Source organism: Pelobates fuscus, chromosome 10, assembly GCF_036172605.1.
Source record: "Pelobates fuscus isolate aPelFus1 chromosome 10, aPelFus1.pri, whole genome shotgun sequence".
Classification (NCBI taxonomy): Eukaryota; Metazoa; Chordata; class Amphibia; order Anura; family Pelobatidae; genus Pelobates; species Pelobates fuscus.
In genome coordinates, this window is record NC_086326.1 from 136499649 (window position 1) to 136521034 (window position 21386).

Sequence of the window (21386 nt, forward strand, 5' to 3'; positions counted from 1 at the left end):
TTAATTATAGAAAATCTACCTGCTTTTCCAATTGTACAAACAACAAGGTCTCCGTCTACTGCAACATAATCACAAGCAGAAATTCTTACAACAAAGCAAAAACAATTAGGAACTTAGCTTGTATCAAACCAATTTGCAAACTCAGTGAAAATATAAACTAAGATTGATAGAACTAAAAGAACCATTTCAAATGCATTTTTAAAAGACGATGTTAAAAGGTAAGCAATATTTTCCCACAAACCATTAAACTTACATTGTTTTTTTTTCATTGATACTCTTACACAAGTCATTTCCCATCAGATAACTTGACCTTCTTAAAATCCAAAAACAGAGAATTTTAACACTGAACAAACAGAAAATATTGTTCTCGGCTTTGGCATTTTCTCATATCTGCCAGAACTTCTTGCAATCCAAAAGGACATCATTAATTTCAAGTAATTTCAGTCTGTAAATGACACATTTTGCCATCAAAATTAAATTAGCATTTTCACAGCAAGGTATAAACGAGAGGCTTTTGAATATTCATGCTAATACGTTGGAAATTTTAATCGATACAAGCCTTGCTTTTCAAAAACAATGCAAATAAAAGCTGGGAACATTATGCTTGTTTAGAGAAATTATGAATTCACACTTACCTAAGGCCAAATCTCTCCTAGAAAAACCTCTTTTTGCCTTTTGTTTCATTTTCACTGAGCCGGACGATACAGTATTCAGGGCAAGCTGTTTTGTGTGAGCCAAATAAAGAGGGGATTGTATACAAAAAAAAGACTATTATACAAAGAAAAGCATTTTTTATGACACTGCTTTGCCATTTTCATTTTCATTAATTTGCAAAATTCCACTGTTTTGGTTATACTAACAAAATGAATTGTGTAATTATGAAAATGTTACTAGTTTATATGTGTTTCTAAGATGAACATGGATAGAGCAAAGCCATCGTTGGTTAATGGTCACAAAAGTGCCTAGATTTAATATGGGACAATACTTTGATATCCAACTGAATTAAAGCTTGATAGATAAAATGAAAATGCACAACAGTAAAGGCAATCCAATGAGGCAAACAAAATAGTAAGAGAGTTCAGTAGGGCTGGCAGGTATGCTTAGCTTTGCAGATGAAGAGGTCTCGGCAAAATCACAGGCTTGGTGGGAACAAAGGAACAAAGGTGGCTGGGCAGGACCATAAAAATAAGCTATCAGTGTGACTTTGTCTACAAGGTCTTTACTTACAATTTGCCCTATCCACAGGAAAGAAAGATCAGATGTATTAAAAGTGCTGCCCTATACACAATGGCTGCTCGGTCTTCACTGCAAGCTAATATACCTCGAAGGAATAAAAAGGATCACATTGAAAGTTGAGTCAGTAAGACTTTGTACGGATGATGGAAAAGCTAAACAGGGCAAAAAAGAAGTAATACATTCCTCTTAGAAGGTCTCAGGAATAAAAAAATCATTGAATTACAAATACCCAATACATTATAAAAATCTTATGCAAAATAAACAAACAAAAAATAAACATTGTGTTTTACTGGTCTGGTGAAGACATGGTCATCAAAGGCAAATGTTTTTGTGACTAATGCAAGGTAGAAAGAACAAGGGATGTGTTTGCTTGCAAAAGTAAAACCTGTAATCCATACGATACGGGAGCAAAAAGAGCAAATGATCATAAATAAAGTACTACACAACGTCATGGAAACCACTCTCAATAAGTGACATTATAGAACCTTCCTTCTAAGTTTGTAATAATCAGCTCTGCAGGTTCTAAATTTACAAATCTTGCAAAAAGACACACCTTACCATCAAGACCTTCTGCAATATCACTAATAAAAATATTAAAGAGAATGGGTCCAAGTACAGATCCCTGAGGTACCCCACTGGTGACAAGCCCAAGCTTCGAATATACTCCATTTTTTTACTTTTTACTTTTGACAGTTGAAATAGAACCTCTTCCTCTGTAAACTCAAGATGAGTCATATATACAATATCTTGGCTTCAAGTAGAAATGGTAAGTAAAATGTTTATTTGGTATGAAAGTGCCACATCTTAGTTTGGTGCTGAAAGGTAATGCTAAGAATGTGATCAGCTATGGTGTTGACTCAGAAGCATGATAATCTGATGTTGTAGCCAGTGCTGCCCCGACCCACCATTGCCCACTAAAGTCCCAGCCTATGAAGCCTCACCCACACACCAAGCAGCTATTACTCTCATTACTATATAAAATTAAACTTACTCTAGCTGGTTACTCCATCATGTGTCACATTACCTTATGTTGCCCGATCCTTTCCACGGTCCCTCTCATCTCAACAGCGGTTCAGATGCTGACCACTATAGCTCTGCTTCTTTTATGAAGTGCGCATACCCGCCAATGTCATGACGCCGATGACGTCACGACTGCCAAAAGGTTCAAATTCAAATGTTTTGGGGGCGGTGGCTATAGATTAAAGTCATAGAATATAAAAAGGGCACTATGGATCATTGCCCTGTTGTTGTTTCTGTTTACAGTTCCCAAGAGTGTGTTATATTTCTGTATATATTTTGGTATTTTGATCTCGGCTTTCCCCTGACTATTCTCCGATCTGTTCTCCTGTGACTCAGCTATCGTTTTTTTGCTTCCCTGATTTCTGGCTTCCCTAACTCCTGCCCCCTCCCACCATGGAGTTGTTGGAGTAGGCCTGCGTAGTTTAAGCATCAACACAAAAATGCTCCCACTGCCCAACAATGATAGTAGGCTGTCCATGAAGAAAGGCTCGCCTGCTTCTACTGCCACCACCTGACAAAGAGCAGCACTGGAATAAAAACAAGGAACAGAGAAGGTGACAATAAACCGCTCCCATGTAAGTGCTGCCAGGTCCAGCGGTCCCATTGGGAACCCAATGAGGTTGAATTTTACTGCTTTTATTCACAAGGCCAACCATAACTTCTTAAGTATGTCTCAGAAATCTACATGAGAATATACGGCCATCTGAGACATGTACTCTATGTGCTACGTAGAAGGTTTAGCTATAACATTGTTTGCAACAACTTAAACTGAGAAAAGTAAAAATTGCTTCACATGGCTGATCAACTGTAAGCATTCACTAACTTATCTGTTAACATCTTACGAAAATAAAATGTTGCCGTTTTTATTTTAATAGGATACAACCCCATAATTCAGTGGGTGTATATGCCAACACAATTAAAATTGTAAAATGATTCATAGTCCATGGTAGTCCAGAGTTTTTTTAAAGTAGGAAATGAGAATAGCACTGTCAAAACTAAGTTATAAAACCTTAAATAAAGCATTTTATTATACTGTGAATGTGTTTTCACTAGAACAAGCCAAAAAATTATTGGATGATTACATTTGAGCTTTATTTAATTTTATCATTAGCAAAAGTCTATTCCAATATATAAAATACCATAGGGAACAAGTTAAAAAGCAGATCTTTATAAGGTGCAGTGGTTAAAATAGTTTGCTCGTAACCTTGAATAGAATCTCAGTCTTGGTAAGGTTATCGTTATAATGTTGTGTTATACTTTTTTATTTAGAAAGATATTATATGTTCTAAACCCTAATAGCCTACAAGGAGAAAACCAGTTCACAAAAACAAAACATTGTATCCTCTAAACAGCTATAAAGACAATAAACAGATAATACAGACTATTCTGTGGACAGAGACATGTGGACATCAGATTGGTGCAATTGATCTAAGTGGATATCTTGGGAACCTGTCCAAGAAGCTTGTTAGATACTAAAATGTTCCATTTAAATTACCCAGGTGACAAATTGATTTTACATACACCTTCTGCAGTCTAGATATATAGTTAGTAAAAAGTGTTTTTACATGACATTTTTTTTATTTTTTATTTTAAGATGGGACCATGCAAACATTTTTATTTTATTATCAACACAGGATGCATCCTTGAAAAACAGCTTTCTGGGCACCTCAACTTTCAACGTTCATTGGCAATATCCGAGACTGGGAAATTGTAGTTGCCAAAGTGTTCTAATATCCTGCTGCTCAAAGCTGTTGCAAAGCCAACAAATGTTATGTCTCTGCCAGAACAACTACAGAATCATTATAGCAAAGGCCACATGGAAGAATTTGAGATTTTACACTAATATTTAGAGCTCGTTTACCAAATGGTAACACTATGACCTTCCTAAAATTTATCTGAATTGCTTTAATAATATATATATATATATTTTAAAAGATTAGCAGGTCCCATAATGGAAAGCTGTGCTAAAATAAAAAACACACTCAACCTGCATGATAAGATACAAAAAGAAAGTAATGTTAAAGGTTGTGCTTATAATAAAGTTAATAATAAGAAGTTTAACAATATAGATCATGCAGAAAGCAGTTTTTGGAAGGGAGGTAAAATATCTTAAAAAAGCAGAACAAAAAAACACAGATTTTCCCAAAGTTTAATAAAACATTTACCTAGGTATGTTCCATTTCTATACAAGTTATATATTCAACTACAGTGTTTGTTACATATAAAATATTATACATTAATCAAATGAAACTAGATGTCTATGGAAAGTGGTCACGATTGGAAACAGCAAACAATGTTGTGCATATCGTTATGTGGAATATTTTAGAAACACTGTTGCTTAGTATCTGCTGTCTTTGAAAGAAAACAAATGACTAAGGGGTCTGCTCTGTGACAAACATAGGTAAGTGCTGTGTTGGTAGTATTTATCATAATTTATCAGAAAACTGTAGGATGAACCACATTAAATCATTTTCATTCCATGTTTTTTTTATTTGAACTCCCTCTTCGTTGACCAAAGAACGTGATTTAGAAAACCTCTTGAAATTAATGTTTCCATATTACATGACGTAGTGGTGGGCTTAACATGGTATTGCTATACTGTGTAAACAAATTCCCATAAGTGTTTGCTAAGATATTTCATTTTAAGTCATTTTGTAACATTTAAAACTGTGTATTTTTGTGTGTGCGCACTGTTGCTTAATCTGTATTTTGTATATATGTTGGTCATTACAGCAGCACCACTGCTTAGAAATTCATGTTGCAGGTGTGCCCCAAATTTTGTTTTTTACAACATAATACATTACTTCACAGTAATAGGAGACCAGACCAGATTCCTATATGTGTAGATCTTCTATTCCAGTGGTTCCCAAACCACTCCTCAATGCACCCTTTCCAGTCAAGGATTTAGGGATTACCCAGTAGTGTCTAAGGTGGTTTTTGTTTTCTTCTACAAACATCTTAGACACGACTGGGTAGTCCCTAAATCCTGGACTGGTAGGGGTGCCTTGAGGACTGGTTTGGGAACTGCTATTCAATTAATTCTACTACGACAGAATGCTGCCTCAATAAGCATCTTGTTTTTTGTATAAACTAGGATATAAGATACTATTTCCTTTTTAGCCACAGTGAACGTCAAACCTGTTGATATATTACATCTCCCCTACATCCTACAGAATTAAGTATACGTTTATATTTGATAATCAATCAGATACTTTACCCAATCCGCTTTGCTGATAGCAGTTGTATGGCATCATGTATGGTTTATTTGTGATTATATGGACACTGGTAAGATTTTAACATATGAAATGTACTCCGGAACATTTGTGATATTTATTGCGTAGTAAAATGGACAGAGAATAATCGCTAGCTCAAAAAAGAGAGAATGCTATTTTTTGAAAATAATGTATTTAATCTACCAAGAAAATATATATGTTGTGAGATAACTCGACAGCAAAATGTAAGAGACATTTACCATTCATGTAAAAAATTATTTTTAATTACAATTCATTCATTTTACATGAAATCCTTTAACATAAAATGCTAATTTGTATTACCTGAAGCTGGGAGGTTAACAAATTGTAGTTGCCAAAGTATTGCAGTGCCCTGCTGCTCAAAGCTGCTTCACGGCCAACAAATTGTATCTTACTGCCAGGACAACTGCAAACCCGTTAGTGTAAAGGCAACATCAGAAATGTCACTTTTTCACCCTAATAATGCATTCATTTTAACACTGATTTATTATTTTTGAACTTCAAAATTGGCAATTATGTGAATAAATAACAGAAAAGTTAACTTACAAAGGTTTGGCTTCATCGACAAAGTTGAGCTACATTTCATGGAACTTTGGTGTGAACATGGTAGAACCAGAGATAGAGAAGAGCAGGTGGGTCTTTAGAGGGAAGTCGACAATGATCCCAAACAATGCCTATAATGGGGGGGTCTGCTCATAATGTGAGCAGGCAGGCCAACTGAAGGGGCATGTCAGCCTGGCATCAAGCACACCAGGCTGACAGATGGCCTCCAAGCTGGCAACAACATACAGTACCTATTTACATGGTCCTAGTGCCCCTCTGACCTTATTACTGGGTCTATTGATGCACATGCACTGTGCTACTCTGATTCATGTTGGATTCTGGAACTCAGTGGCAGTAGAACACAAATCATTTACAAATACGACCCACAGGTAGCCATGAGGATGAGGACAGGGAACTGAGAGGTCTGGGATGCCAGGGGGGCTTTAAGTGAAGCCCAACATGAGGTATGTAAACAAGAGTAAAGCTAAATGCAAGATCATGTCAAGGCAGGCAGCAAGTACAAAATTAGACTGAAATCAAACTAACCGTGAAAAGTAGGACATTGTAAATCAACGGCAGGATCTTAAGACAGGCTACAAAACAATGAAGCACATAGTGGAATGTGCATTCTAGATTTAAAGGGTTGCTGGATCATATGATAATATCTTTCCTCTGCCTTGTGGGACACCGGCTGGTCTCCCTGAATGGCAGTTTCCAGAGAAATGAAGCAACCACTATTAGTTCCTTAGCTGTGGACCAAGCAACAGAAGTGGATGGCCAGCATACCGGAACCACAGTGTGGTGTATTAGTAAAAACTGTATAAATTATGTACACATACACATATAAACTCTGGTTCATCTACTTTAACAAATGTTTAATCAGAGACAAAACAACAACATACAAATAATGACACAATCTAACTAACAATAACAACTAACATTAATTTATATATATAAAATTGTGATGGCTTGGCACTCTCCTTTAAGTCATTTATACAAAAACTTGCCTTGGATCTTGAGAAAGACCTGGCAGGGTAACTTGAATAAAATAAACCACATTTTGCTAATTGAAGACCTATGAGTGCCTCCTGGACACTCACTCACTCACTCTCTCTCTCTCTCTCTCTCTCTCTCTCTCTCTCTCTCTCTCTCTCTCTCTCTCTCTCCCCTAAGCGGATCCTACACTGACCCTTCACCTTGCTTCCTTGAGCTTCTGGCAAAGATATCTCCAATGAGACAGAGAGGGGTATTTTTTTTTATATACACCCTGTAACGGCACCCCCAGGCAACCCAGACATAAAAGGGGTTAAAAGCTGTTTAGGAGATATTCCCTTCCAGATATACAAGCAGCTACTGCAGACAGACCGAACTGGAGAAGCATATGAATGCCGTAAACAGCCGAACCGGAACCATACGAATGCTGTAAACAGCCGAATAGGAAAAAACATACAAATAGGTTTACACTCCTAGCAGTCAAACTGGAACAGCATACAATAAATCCCCCCAAGAACGAGACAAGGCTCGGGTTTATTGGTCTTATATACACATTAGTACCACCCACAGGGTTTTGGAAAACAGCCAATAAACACGTACAATACACTCAGACACTCCCACACAAAATAAAGTGAAGGGTAGGTGGGGTGCAGTGGAAAGAACAAGTGCAGGCAAGCCTCTGTGAGGAGGTCACTCCAACCACAAATGTATACCAAAAAACAAAGAAGCACAGGGCGCCACAGCCACTATATGAATAATATATATATGGGGTAAAGAAGGAGAAATGAGATAAAAAATAAAGTAAACAAGAGTTTATTAAATAAAAAAATCCACAATTCATAGCACAAAACATGTGCAATTAAAATGTATATACAAATGCCACAATAGGCCAGAGACCCATAGGTATAGCAGCTTAACACAATAAATACTGGACTGAATACACAAAGTGCAAGTGCAAAAGTGCAAATAGAAATTAAAGTGCACAAGTTGAACCACTTGATGATCCAAGTAAAAACACAGTTCAGATAGTAAAGCACTTGATAATCCAAGTAAAGACACAGTATTGCACAAATAGTAAAGCAATTATCTTTGGATTATCAAGTGGTATTTGCACTTTTGCACTTGCACTTTGTGTATTCAGTCCAGTATTTATTGTGTTAAGCTGCTATACCTATGGGTCTCTGGCCTATTGTGACATTTATATATACATTCTAATTGCACATGTTTTGTGCTATGAATTGTGGATTTTTTATTTAGTAAACTCTTGTTTACTTTATTTTTGATCTCATTTCTCCTTCTTTACCCCCATATATATTATTCATATAGTGACTGTGGCGCCCTGTGCTTCTTTGTTTTTTTGTACTCCCACACAATATCCTTCCCTCTGCCTGTGATACAATTACCTTACACAATGGGTAATGTAATTATCACAGACAGAGAAATACAGTTTTTCCACATTATTCATAACATTATTCATAACTTTAAAAGTATGCATCACATTCACAAAATTACAGAATTTCAGAATCAGCATACTCCAAATACAAACATATGTCAAAATCATACAAATTAGTCCAGTGGTTCAAAAGATAGATCATAGTCCTTTGTGACCAAATGAAGCATGGCTTTTCTGCCCAAAACCAGTTCCACAGAGTCTTCTATCCTGGAGATAATTGGGAAGTAATCCAATTATCTCCAAGGACAGAGGTAAAACTCCATTGAACACATGGCAGCAAAAGACAATAAAATATATAAAAATACACAAGGTTACATTTATTACATAAAATACAGAAATACAGTAATAGGTCTGAGCGCACATTATTACTGAATGGCTCTCAGACCACACACATACAGTTCAATTGCCATGGAGCCAAAGTCTTTTATTACACGAATAGGCTCCATGGCATAGCTATCTGGGTTAAATGAGTTAATTCAGTAAATCCGAGAATCTACCGAACGCCAGAGCAGAAATACATGAATAGACCTTTCTGCATAGGAAAATTAAGTATTTACATGCCGGTCCATAGTCAAAAGGCAGCAGGCAGGCAACCAGGCTCCTCCAACGCACAGTGGCGAGATTGGTCTCATCACACACCCCTATATACTTTTACAAAGTCAATGTACCCCATTCTTGGCAGGTACTGCTCTAGCAGCCTAATGCCTGCCCTTATAAGAGCAATCCACTTACTTGGGAACTACTTCCTCCTAGGACTCTCAGGTCAAGGCTAAATCGGGTCATGGAATGAGGCACCTGTGACAGGGAGGGGTGCAAAACCAAGGAGTTGGTCTGGTCTCCAAAATGTGTAAATGAAACCCAAAGGTGAGTGCAGCCCTCTATGATAATTTGTCTCTAGATAAGCATCTGTTTTGAGATATGTTTAAGTTATCCCAAAATGTGTAGGAATATTGTCCACATACAGGGATAGAATGAGTCAATGTTATGAATAATCCTGTTCAAAATGTAATGTGTTAATACCTACATCCAAATGTAACATCTAGAAACCAGCTTATGGCATAACAACTTTCAATATTTATTTTATTTTCTTATTTAATTAAGAGTTTGTATGATGTACAGTGAAAACATAGTGTTAGTGGTAAGTTGCAATATCTTTTGGAAGCCAAATTGTTGAGAAACCTGACAGTGACCATAAGACCATAACATGTGATAAGAGAAATCAAATTTACTATTTCACCACCTAAGAGAGTGACAAGGTTACACGAAAAAGCATGAAGTGGAAGTTTCTTCAGTTTTTGTTTTACATCAGCTGTAACTTCAAGGATGTGGTTTCAGGAATTATATAAAGTACTGGAACATTTCATTGCTGGACTTAATTTTTCAAGTTACTACAAGCAACTGTGAAGCCAGAACATGATTCTGTATAGGAAATTTTGCCCCTGGCTAAAGACATGGAACTCCAGAGTTGAATTATCATAGCCCAGTGAGACACACCTCTAGTGTTGTTGCTGCATAACATTTTGCTGACCGAGGGGCAGTGCACATCCCATTTCTCTATAGACTCTAGGGTCTCATTATCTTGAAATATAACTCTGTTACATACTGTTTAGAAGTTAGAAATGCATTTGTATTAACCAAATGTTCTGGTATTTTAACTTCCCAGTTAGCTTATATTAACATTGTTTTGTGTTACACAATGAGTCAATTTTAATAGTAGAATTATGCTAATTCCATATAAATACCTGATTATTAAAGGTCAGCACAACAACTATTACAACTGCTGCAACCATTTCCAGCCTAAATAAATTACAATTCACTTTATTTTTTTATACAGGCAGCAAAAAAAAAAAAACAATAATTAATTCAACAGCATTAATTCAAAAGTGGACGATCTTGTGATTGAATTAATGCAATGACACAAACTATACAGAGTGAATATTTAAATACAAAAAAATACAGATTTTTCTCAAGCACAAAATAGCAGAACATTGCAACAGTTAAAAGCCCAGGTAGTCTTATTTGTTCCTACAATAATTATGTGTATAGTGGAGGTAGGGTGCTCTGTATGTTTCATTATATTCATTTTAATTTTTGTTTAAATTCATTATATTTCTCAGCAGAAAAAAATACATCCTGATATAGTTCCATTAATAGGTTTAAATAGCTCAAATAATACTAATTTTCATTTGTAAAAATAGTTGTACGGAGAATAAAGCCTTTTGTTTTAATCCCTTATATAGCAACATAGAATTTCAAAATGTATCACTACATATATCTGCTTGGAAACATACTTTTGTTCCTATAATAATGGCATCTGTAGGGTGTGTGGATTCTGTTCGTATAATCTCTATGTTCAAAAAGAACTAGAGAATTGGTGATCAGAGCATGTATAGAAACATATAATAGCTCAATAACCTGTCAACTTTCTTGTAATTTATATAATGCCGAATTCTCTTCAAAATGTTTGTCAATTTATATCCCATCCTTGGTGACTTTATGTGATTATGACAAAACCGAGTAGGTCAACTTTCCTTTCAACTAGGGACTAAGATATCAACAGGGACTAAGATATCTGTTTTAAAAGTTATAATACGTAAAATCTGGTACCAGCCTGTATCATTTGACAAATGTCAGTGTTCTATACAATAACTATGATTTCATCTAAATGGTTTAGCCTTTAGAATTATCTTTATAATGACATGTTGCACATTTATTTGGAAAATTTTCTCAAAAAGCTCAAACATCTACTTTCCACCTGTCACCTGGTGATGTCCTCTTATATCCTTTTCAAGTTATTACCTTTACATTTTTACTAAAATAATTATTCAAAAATCCCATCAATGGATAATTTTTACTTTATTGTTTTCCATATTCTATCTATATTATACATTTTATGTCCCTGTGATGGACCGCCTGGCACCCCAACTGTTTACCTCCATCAGTCGCTGCTCCCTAGTACTTGGGAGCAGCATAAGCACTGTACTGGAACACCATTACCACCACAGATCCCACGAACCACCACAGCTTGGTTGGGGTCTCGCCGTCCTCCACCCACCCTGGACCCAGGATCCAGCTTCCAGTGGGTAGATCTCTCCTAGTCCAGAGAGCGTAGCAGGAACAGCTCTTATAAAAACTGGTGATTATACTTAGGGGAGTATTGTAATATAGAATCCCCAGAGTGTATGTTGTTCTCCAACCCGCCAAACATAAAAAAATATCTCTTTATTGGGAGCCACACTTGGCCTTATATGACAATCTCCATGCAAGGGGTACGCCCACAGGGACCTTGTGGGGGACTGATTTGCAACTTCACAGACCAATAACAATAAGGTCACAAGGCACAACACTCCCACACACAGCACACAATCCCTTCCCTCTGCTTGGGAAATAATTGGATCAGTAACTGTACTAATTCTAATCCAATTATCTTCAAGCGCAGAAAAAAACATACTTTTTAAAAACCCCTACAAGTACCCTAAAAATGTTACATCCCCTGATAGCCCTGATCTGGGTGACCAACATATCCAAACATCACCCACATCAGTTCAGGGGTAAAGGAATTTCCTGGAAGTAATTTATTTGACCGACCGCAGGCATGGTCCCATAGCTGAAAATAGTTCCATAGAATCGTGGCTAAGTGCCACTGGAGGACCGACCGAGAACCTCAAAGTTTTCATGCTGAAAATTGTTCCAGGGCACTCACGGTTAAGTCCCCCTGAAGTCTATTCGCGGTTTCGGTCCATGCGAGCAAGATGGCCGCCACCTCCTGGCCATCCATAGGAATTGCGGCCACCCAGACGAACACTTAAACCACTGCAGTGGAAATTGCAACAATGTATAAATTAAGCTGAACAAGCTCCAGGGCAGTCTCTGGTTCGTGTGGCTGTTCGGTAAACGAACCATGTAGTTCCAATTGCACAAACAGAGCCTGTTTAAAGTATTTTAGCCAGGTCTATTGCAGGGGCCATAGTCACAGGGTAGGAGGCTGGCAAACAGGCCCCTCCAAAAAAGAGTGGCAAAGTTACTTTTGTCACAGTCCCATTTTGAAGTTACTGTTGTAGAAATGAAAGGAATATAAAACATACATTAACACAAAATGGATTATTAAATATGACCTATTAGAATAAAAAAAGAATATAGAGACACTTTTAACTTGCAAACAAAATAAATAACTAAAAAAGGGTTTTTTAAAGTTATGAAACCTGACTCTGCTTGAATGATAATAAAATACCTAAAGAGGTGTTAATAAGTGGGGACAGCTTGTATGTAATGTAAATATTGTATATGCACGCACTTGTAGTTTACAGGGAGTGCAGAATTATTAGGCAAATGAGTATTTTGACCACATCATCCTCTTTATGCATGTTGTCTTACTCCAAGCTGTATAGGCTCAAAAGCCTACTACCAATTAAGCATATTAGGTGATGTGCATCTCTGTAATGAGAAGGGGTGTGGTCTAATGACATCAACACCCTATATATGGTGTGCATAATTATTAGGCAACTTCCTTTCCTTTGGCAAAATGGGTCAAAATAAGGACTTGACAGGCTCAGAAAAGTGAGATATCTTGCAGAGGGATGCAGCACTCTTAAAATTGCAAAGCTTCTGAAGCATGATCATCGAACAATCAAGCGTTTCATTCAAAATAGTCAACAGGGTCGCAAGAAGCGTGTGGAAAAACCAAGGCGCAAAATAACTGCCCATGAACTGAGAAAAGTCAAGCGTGCAGCTGCCAAGTTGCCACTTGCCACCAGTTTGGCAACATCACTGGAGTGCCCAAAAGCACAAGGTGTGCAATACTCAGAGACATGGCCAAGGTAAGAAAGGCTGAAAGACGACCACCACTGAACAAGACACACAAGCTGAAACCTCAAGACTGGGCCAAGAAATATCTCAAGACTGATTTTTCTATGGTTTTATGGACTGATGAAATGAGAGTGAGTCTTGATGGGCCAGATGGATGGGCCCGTGGCTGGATTGGTAAAGGGCAGAGAGCTCCAGTCCGACTCAGACGCCAGCAAGGTAGAGGTGGAGTACTGGTTTGGGCTGGTATCATCAAAGATGAGCTTGTGGGGCCTTTTCGGGTTGAGGATGGAGTCAAGCTCAACTCCCAATCCTACTGCCAGTTTCTGGAAGACACCTTCTTCAAGCAGTGGTACAGGAAGAAGTCTGCATCCTTCAAGAAAAACATGATTTTCATGCAGGACAATGCTCCATCACACGTGTCCAAGTACTCCACAGCGTGGCTGGCAAGAAAGGGTATAAAAGAAGAAAATCTAATGACATGGCCTCCTTGTTCACCTGATCTGAACCCCATTGAGAACCTGTGGTCCATCATCAAATGTGAGATTTACAAGGAGGGAAAACAGTACACCTCTCTGAACAGTGTCTGGGAGGCTGTGGTTGCTTCTGCACGCAATGTTGATGGTGAACAGATCAAAACACTGACAGAATCCATGGATGGCAGGCTTTTGAGTGTCCTTGCAAAGAAAGGTGGCTATATTGGTCACTGATTTGTTTTTGTTTTGTTTTTGAATGTCAGAAATGTATATTTGTGAATGTTGAGATGTTATATTGGTTTCACTGGTAAATATAAATAATTGAAATGGGTATATATTTGTTTTTTGTTAAGTTGCCTAATAATTATGCACAGTAATAGTCACCTGCACACACAGATATCCCCCTAAAATAGCTAAAACTAAAAACAAACTAAAAACTACTTCCAAAAATATTCAGCTTTGATATTAATGAGTTTTTTGGGTTCATTGAGAACATGGTTGTTGTTCAATAATAAAATGAATCCTCAAAAATACAACTTGCCTAATAATTCTGCACTCCCTGTATTTAGTATGTTGTGTGTAATTTAAAACTAAACACTGTTTAGTGTAGTGGCTCTTATATTAAATATATCCTAGTTGGGTATTTGTTACTGCTCACCCAGCTAGGATATATATGGGTTTTTATTTGGCCTTTTTTCAGCTGGAGAAAATATTAATTAGAAGAAAGACTATTAAAGGAACATTATAGTCACCTAAATTACTTTAGCTAAATAAAGCAGTTTTAGTGTATAGATCATTCCCCTGCAATTTCACTGCTCAATTCACTGTCATTTAGGAGTTAAATCACGTTGTTTCTGTTTATGCAGCCCTAGCCCCACATCCCCTGGCTATGATTGACAGAGCCTGCATGAAAAAAAAAAACTGGTTTCACTTTCAAACAGATGTAATTTACCTCAATCTCTAAATTGAACTTTAATCACATACAAGAGGCTCTTGCAGGGTCTAGCAAGCTATTAACATAGCAGGGGATAAGAAAATCTTAATTAAACAGAACTTGCAATAAAGAAAGCCTAAATAGGGCTCACTTTACAGGAAGTGTTTATGGAAGGCTGTGCAAGTCACATGCAGGGAGGTGTGACTAGGGTTCATAAACAAAGGGATTTAACTCCTAAATGGCAGAGGAATGAGCAGTGAGGCTGCAGGGGCATGTTCTATACACCAAAACTGCTGCCACACTACTAACTAGGATATGGAAGTCGACACTGGTGCCCACAGACAGGGAAATAGCAACCCAGATGACCACAAACATGGATTATGAAAAAAGAGTCACCTATCAATTACAATTCAGTTTATCCTCCAAAGAGGCGGCACAACTATTGGTCTCCTCTATAGCGACATACCAGTCAGACTAATTTAGGGTAACCGAGACACATGCCTGGGGGGACAGGGTTGCTCAGTTCCCAATAAAAGTGCAGAAGCAAAACAACCCCCACCCCCCCCCCCCCCCAAAAAAAACGGATACTACACTCTCAAGGTTTATAGAGCACACTAAAAAAACTTATGAACCACAGGGGGTAAAGAGGGAACTAGCCCAAACAGGCGCAGAAAGCCTCATCAAGATTGGTTATTGTTATGTTTTTCTGTTTTAATTGCTTGTATTTCTGTAAATATCTGCATGCACCCACATTTCTACGATGTGATGTAACATTACCTGCCATGCATGCGGATCCCAAGCTGACTAGGAGAGTGCATTAGGTTAACACTGTTACTAATACAAAAATGCGCTACTGTTGGTACTGCATGCACAGTGGACTGCAATCCGGCTGATTTTACACATTGTATTGTATGATTGTTATACCGATTTAACTATGTATGAACATTAATGCAAGCAAAAGAAGAAAACAGTAAACTAATAAAAATGTATGTTTAAAACAAAAACCAAAACACACACATATACAATATCACAAATAAATAGCACAAGTGATAAGAGAACAACAAAGACATTTGAAATAGAAGGCCGTAAAATTACATTAATCTTTTGTTTTGTCTATATAGAATAGTTCAGGTATCACTCCTATTTGAGGTGTCCACTCCACCATATAGTCTTGCCTTTAGCTATGTTTGTATTTGCTCCCCAGCTACATTCCCAGGTTCCTGTTGCATTCTTCAATTATCTTCCAGGCTATATTTCATCAACCCTCCACAACATTCTTATATAATAAGTGATAGGAACTAGTTCAAATTTAATAATTTAATTATTATTGTATTTGGACTTATCTTTTTCATTATTTCTTCAGTTAAGTAGACAGATGGAAAGCTATATTTGTTTTATGTAATTTTGTATGTGATAACTGAATTGAAGAAACTGCTAGTGATATATACAAGTAAATATCGCAAATAAAACAAACAAAGTAAATGTAATCAAGGTTTTGGTTCAGTGCTATGTCCTTTTCTCAAGCCTTCTTTGAAAAGGTGGGATATAAGTATATTCTATTGTAAAACTGAATGTACTAGAGGAGGTTTCTTATTCATGTCAAATGTTCTTTCTTTTTAATTAACAAAAAAAAATGTAAAAAATATTATAGTAATATATTCACAATATACTCCAACTCTCTTAAGGGAAGTTTCAACTCTTACCATATATTACGAATTTGCTTATGTTAAAATCCATGTAATTTTATTTTTTTTGTAATGGAACAGAATGCTTTTAAAAATCCTGATATAGGTTTACTGATCATTTTAAAAGTTATAAAAATCTTTCAACAAATATAAATACGGTGAAACATAATTAATTATTTATTTGTGCTTAATCTACAGATATAATTACAAGATAGAGCAATATTTTTTTTTCCTTAAGGAATTAAAGATTGGCATCAGGATATTTACACTTAGATTTACAGTTCATCTATGTGTGATTGCGAATATATTACGTAATAAACAATTGTTATTGATATACGAATAATTTATATACTAGCTTAGGATCCTGAGTAAATAATAGAAAAAGATTTTACTTAATACAATAACAGAAAAATCTGGCCTCTTGTCACCATTTTCCGAAAAATCAGGTTGTCTTTTCAACCAAACTGAGTACAATGTAGAAACTGCTCTATAAGACAGCAGTAGCATATACATCCATTGCTGAATCCACAAACTCTTTGAAATATTTAGAGCAGTAACTGACTCGGAAGGAAATGATGAGGGCTTCTAACAAAATAAATAAATAAATAAATAAATAATGACTGATTCTCCTTTTAAAATGGCCACCGCCATTATTTCCCTTTCTTTTACATTTTCCTCTACCAAGATGGCCACAGCGGCTATTTTCTAATTATTTATCTAAATTATAACCAGCTCCATGGTATAAACATCTTATCTCCTCCCCCTCTATCTGCTCATTGCTCTTACCAAGTGACTACAGCTGTGTTTTGATGTCGGCGAATGCGAGAGTTTTGCCGACATCACATACACTATACTTAAGACTACAGTTCCCAGAATGCTTAGTGGCCGATACTATGACGCGCATATGACGTATGTCACGTCTTCCAGCTTTAGAAGCCATTATTACACCTCATTTTTACAATATAATTATATATTTCTACTTCCCATCACATGATCTATGATATTATATGTATAATTCTTATATTTGCACCTTACAAAGAGATATTGCTTTTCCTTGGAGGACAGTCTATGATTGAATTCTTGGTGCCAATTTTCAATTATCCTATCTCTATTGAAACCCCATGTAGCCAGGTTGTATGTTTTTATCCAATTTGACAAAGCCATATCGGCAAAATGGATGTTATTTTGTATTTTATTCAATTTTGGTCACTGTACTAGTGGATTGTGCCATTTCCTTTATATTTTATTTTCTCATACCTCCAGGCATTTTATCATCTCTACTCTCAACAAATTCGAGGTGGGGATCATACCACCAATGCTATCATCATAGAGCAGTGAGTCTGCTCTATCCTTATGAGTTTAACTTTTATCAATTTTATCAGTTCTTATTATCTTATTGAGAGCACTCTTATTGAGTAGCTCTCTTACATGTGAGTGTGATAACGCTACTGTGACTATACTATATTATTGAGTGTTGACATATTGCACTATTAGTCTCTTCTGCTTTTATCTCCTTTTTATATGGAAACCTAAGGGATTGAACTACCACACACCCAAGCACAAATAATGTATGCTTATCTAACATCTACAGCACTTACCTCTTAAATTAGAGGCATTTTTTCTATGTGAGAACTATTATTGCTGGGACTTTATTTTTTTTTTATTTTTATTTTTTTTATTTGTTTTATACCTTGTTATCCAAATTGTAGTGTGTTTTTGTGATTTTTTTTGTCAATATTTCTTTTATTGAAGCATTATTGATGGGGTACATAAGAGAAGGAGGGAAACGCATAGTTTGATTACAGTAGAGGGTTTAAACATTGTCAGCTTTAAACTATTACATTTCTGGGATAGCGATGCTTCGTTTTTTAATAAATCAGGTTGAGAAAACAGGTTCAGAAATCAGTCATAGAAAACGGGATTTCAATACAGGCGTTTAAATCAGGCTTTTAAATCAAGTTGTTAAATCAGGCAATTAAATCAGGCTATTAGATCAAGCTATGAAATCAGGCTATGAAATCAGGCTATGAAGTCAGGCTATGAAATCAGGCTATTAAATCACGTTGTTAAATCAGGCTATTAAATCAGGCTATTAAATCAGGCTAGTAAATCAGGTTATTAAATCAATAGATGCACTACAGCGAATAAAAGCTTTACATTAAAGAGTGTTATCATGTGGAACATCGTTAAGGTAGGTGGTTCAAGCTAAGACTGAGCCGTGTAGGCCAAGATAGCATCACGTTAAACTGAGACCGCATTATTAAGACAGTTGTATTGTTCAGATATGCTAACAAATAACAGGTAGGTCAATACATTGTACAATATGCCACTTAGTGTCTCGTGCAGCTAAGCCTAGATATGATGTTTAACAGCCTATGTCAGCCAGACCGGGATTGGGGGATTGTGGTCAGGCTGTCAGGCAGTCTAAAGCAGCCCATAGATAGGTTCCTGTAGGCGGTATCAGGGTTGTGTGGCCCAGAACATGGGCAAGCTGTTAGGGAGTCCATTGATGGTGGTCGGTGTGTCCGGTCATCTTGTTCATATCTCACGCCGGGTGTGCTGTGATGCCGCAGCTGCATGGTCATAGGATTTCCCGTCGTTGTGACAGTGCCAGCACCATGGGTCACTAGCCCTCGGCCTGGGGCCTTCGCAGGCGCTCGTGCCCTTGCGCCATTGATCCCATCAACAGGATCGTGGGCCCCGGGTTCCGCCGGGTTGCGGCCTTTCCCCGGGGGATATGGCAGGCTGTAGAGGGGATCCTCTTGGTGAGCGCCCAGCCCAGAAGAGGGGTGTGTGGTCCCACAGGTAGCTCCATCTACAGGAGTAGGATGATGCGTTTCGGTGAGTTACCGGATTTAAGTGTTGCTGTACGGTATGGGTCACCACAGGTTTGCAGCTTCGTATTCCATGCTGGGTTCTGTCTGCAGTCTGCCTCAGGGTCTGCCGGTCTGGCCCCGTACACGTGGCCGCCGCCATTTTGACTGCGGGTCTCAGGCCTTCTTGGTGATCAAGTAGTGCCTCCGAGTGTGGTCGTGAGGCTTGGACCGGGATCACCCCCCCGGTCCGGTGGGGGGGGAACAGGACCGGGTCAGCCGATGTGCTATGTGCATGTTCGGCTCCGTCGGGCAGGATAGCGAGGTGGCGGCCGTCCACCTCACTCACCGCCAGGTCGGGTCCCGCTTGGTGCTGCAGGGATAACTCCAGGTTAGTGCTGGTGCTGGAACTCCAGGAGCGAGCCTCACCCCGACTTCGGTAGCCCGCATACGTTACGGATCAAGGTTGTTGGTCGCTGGGTGCCTTGTAAATTGCGGGTTATAGCGTATATGCTTCTCAGTCTGCAGGAGCTGTTCTTCCCTGCGACCGCTCGGCTCGGCGGCCCGGCCCCGCCCCCCTGTTTTTGTGATTTTATGTGGTGCAGCCCTCTTCCTTTGTCTTGTTCGACATTCAATGCATTTGTAAGGACCTAAATCCACATGCATATAAAAAGTTAAAATAGAAAAATCTCAATTGATTTAAAAAAAAAAAAAGAAATAAAGCTGTATATTTACATAAATTATATATGGTATTTTCTTTTTGCAAAAATAGAAATAAAACAACAATATAGCAGCACAACTGGGAAGCAGCACAATAGCAGCATTAGTAAATAGCAGCAAAAGTAGCAGCAGAAACGTTCTTATGGTTGAAAGCGCATGTAGTAGTACAACACTAAAAGTTCAAACAATGATAAAACAAAAAAAGTTGGTAAGGGATGCAGTGTATATTATCATTTAAGGTTATTTTTATCATTTGAGAATTTTATATTTGAACTTTTTATATGTATGTGGATTATCTCCCCTCTAAATGGTAAGTCCTTATAAATGCATTGAATTAGTTGATTTTATTATTCAGTTATTGTTTCAAGTATGAGGTATTTTTTTAGACCACATTTCTCCACAATAATATACCCCCTCCCCAATTTCTTTCTCCTCTTCCTTACTACGCAGCTTAATTAATATAATTACTTTAATGTCTGTTTAAGGTTTTCTAACTGTTGCCTTTAAGGTTGGAGGGATATGTGATATATATTATCAAAAAATAGTCAAATGCATTTAATTTAATTATAATGTTCTTTGCTTTTTTTAGAAGCCCTCCTCATTTCTTTCCGGGTCAGTTCCTGCTCTATATATTTCAAAGAGTTAGTCGATTTAACAATGGATGTATATGCTATTGCTGTGTTATAGATCAGTATGTATATATATATATATATATATATATATATATATATATATGTATGTATTTGTGTATGTGTGTGTGTATGTGTGTGTGTATGTGTGTATGTGTGTATGTGTGTGTGTATGTGTGTATGTGTGTGTGTATGTGTGTATGTGTGTGTGTGTGTATGTGTGTATGTGTGTATGTGTGTATGTGTGTGTGTATGTGTGTATGTGTGTATGTGTGTGTGTGTGTATGTGTGTGTGTGTATGTGTGTATGTGTGTATTTATTTATATATTTTTTTCCCCTCCTTCCTCAGTCACATTGTGTTAACATCTAACCTCCCGTATTATATACTAATAGCAGAAAACGATAAGTGTATTTACTGGCACCCTTAGTCAATTTGGTGTGTTGGGGACCCCGTATCATTTTTAATCTCTTATCAGGAGGGACCCTGTTTAATAAAGCAACCTCTTAAACTATTAGAAAGTTAGATGTCTGCTCAATAAGGTTAGTAAAGACTGAGTCGTGATTTTTGAAGCTGATCTTTTTTTAGAGAAACACTTTAACTTTATCATAGAAGAAAAGCTGTAGTCCAACACGGACTCAAGAGGAGCAAAGCTCGCCCAGACGGACCAAGGGGAGGGCGGATGGCCAAGCCCACATTAGCAGAAACCATTACACTGCCACATCGAGCCGGCAACAGCAAGCGACCGCACCGACTTGCGCAATCCACTGCCGGGACCTCAAGACACTCACCAGGCGAACCTGTGACCCTCACCGCCACTCCACTCCTCTGC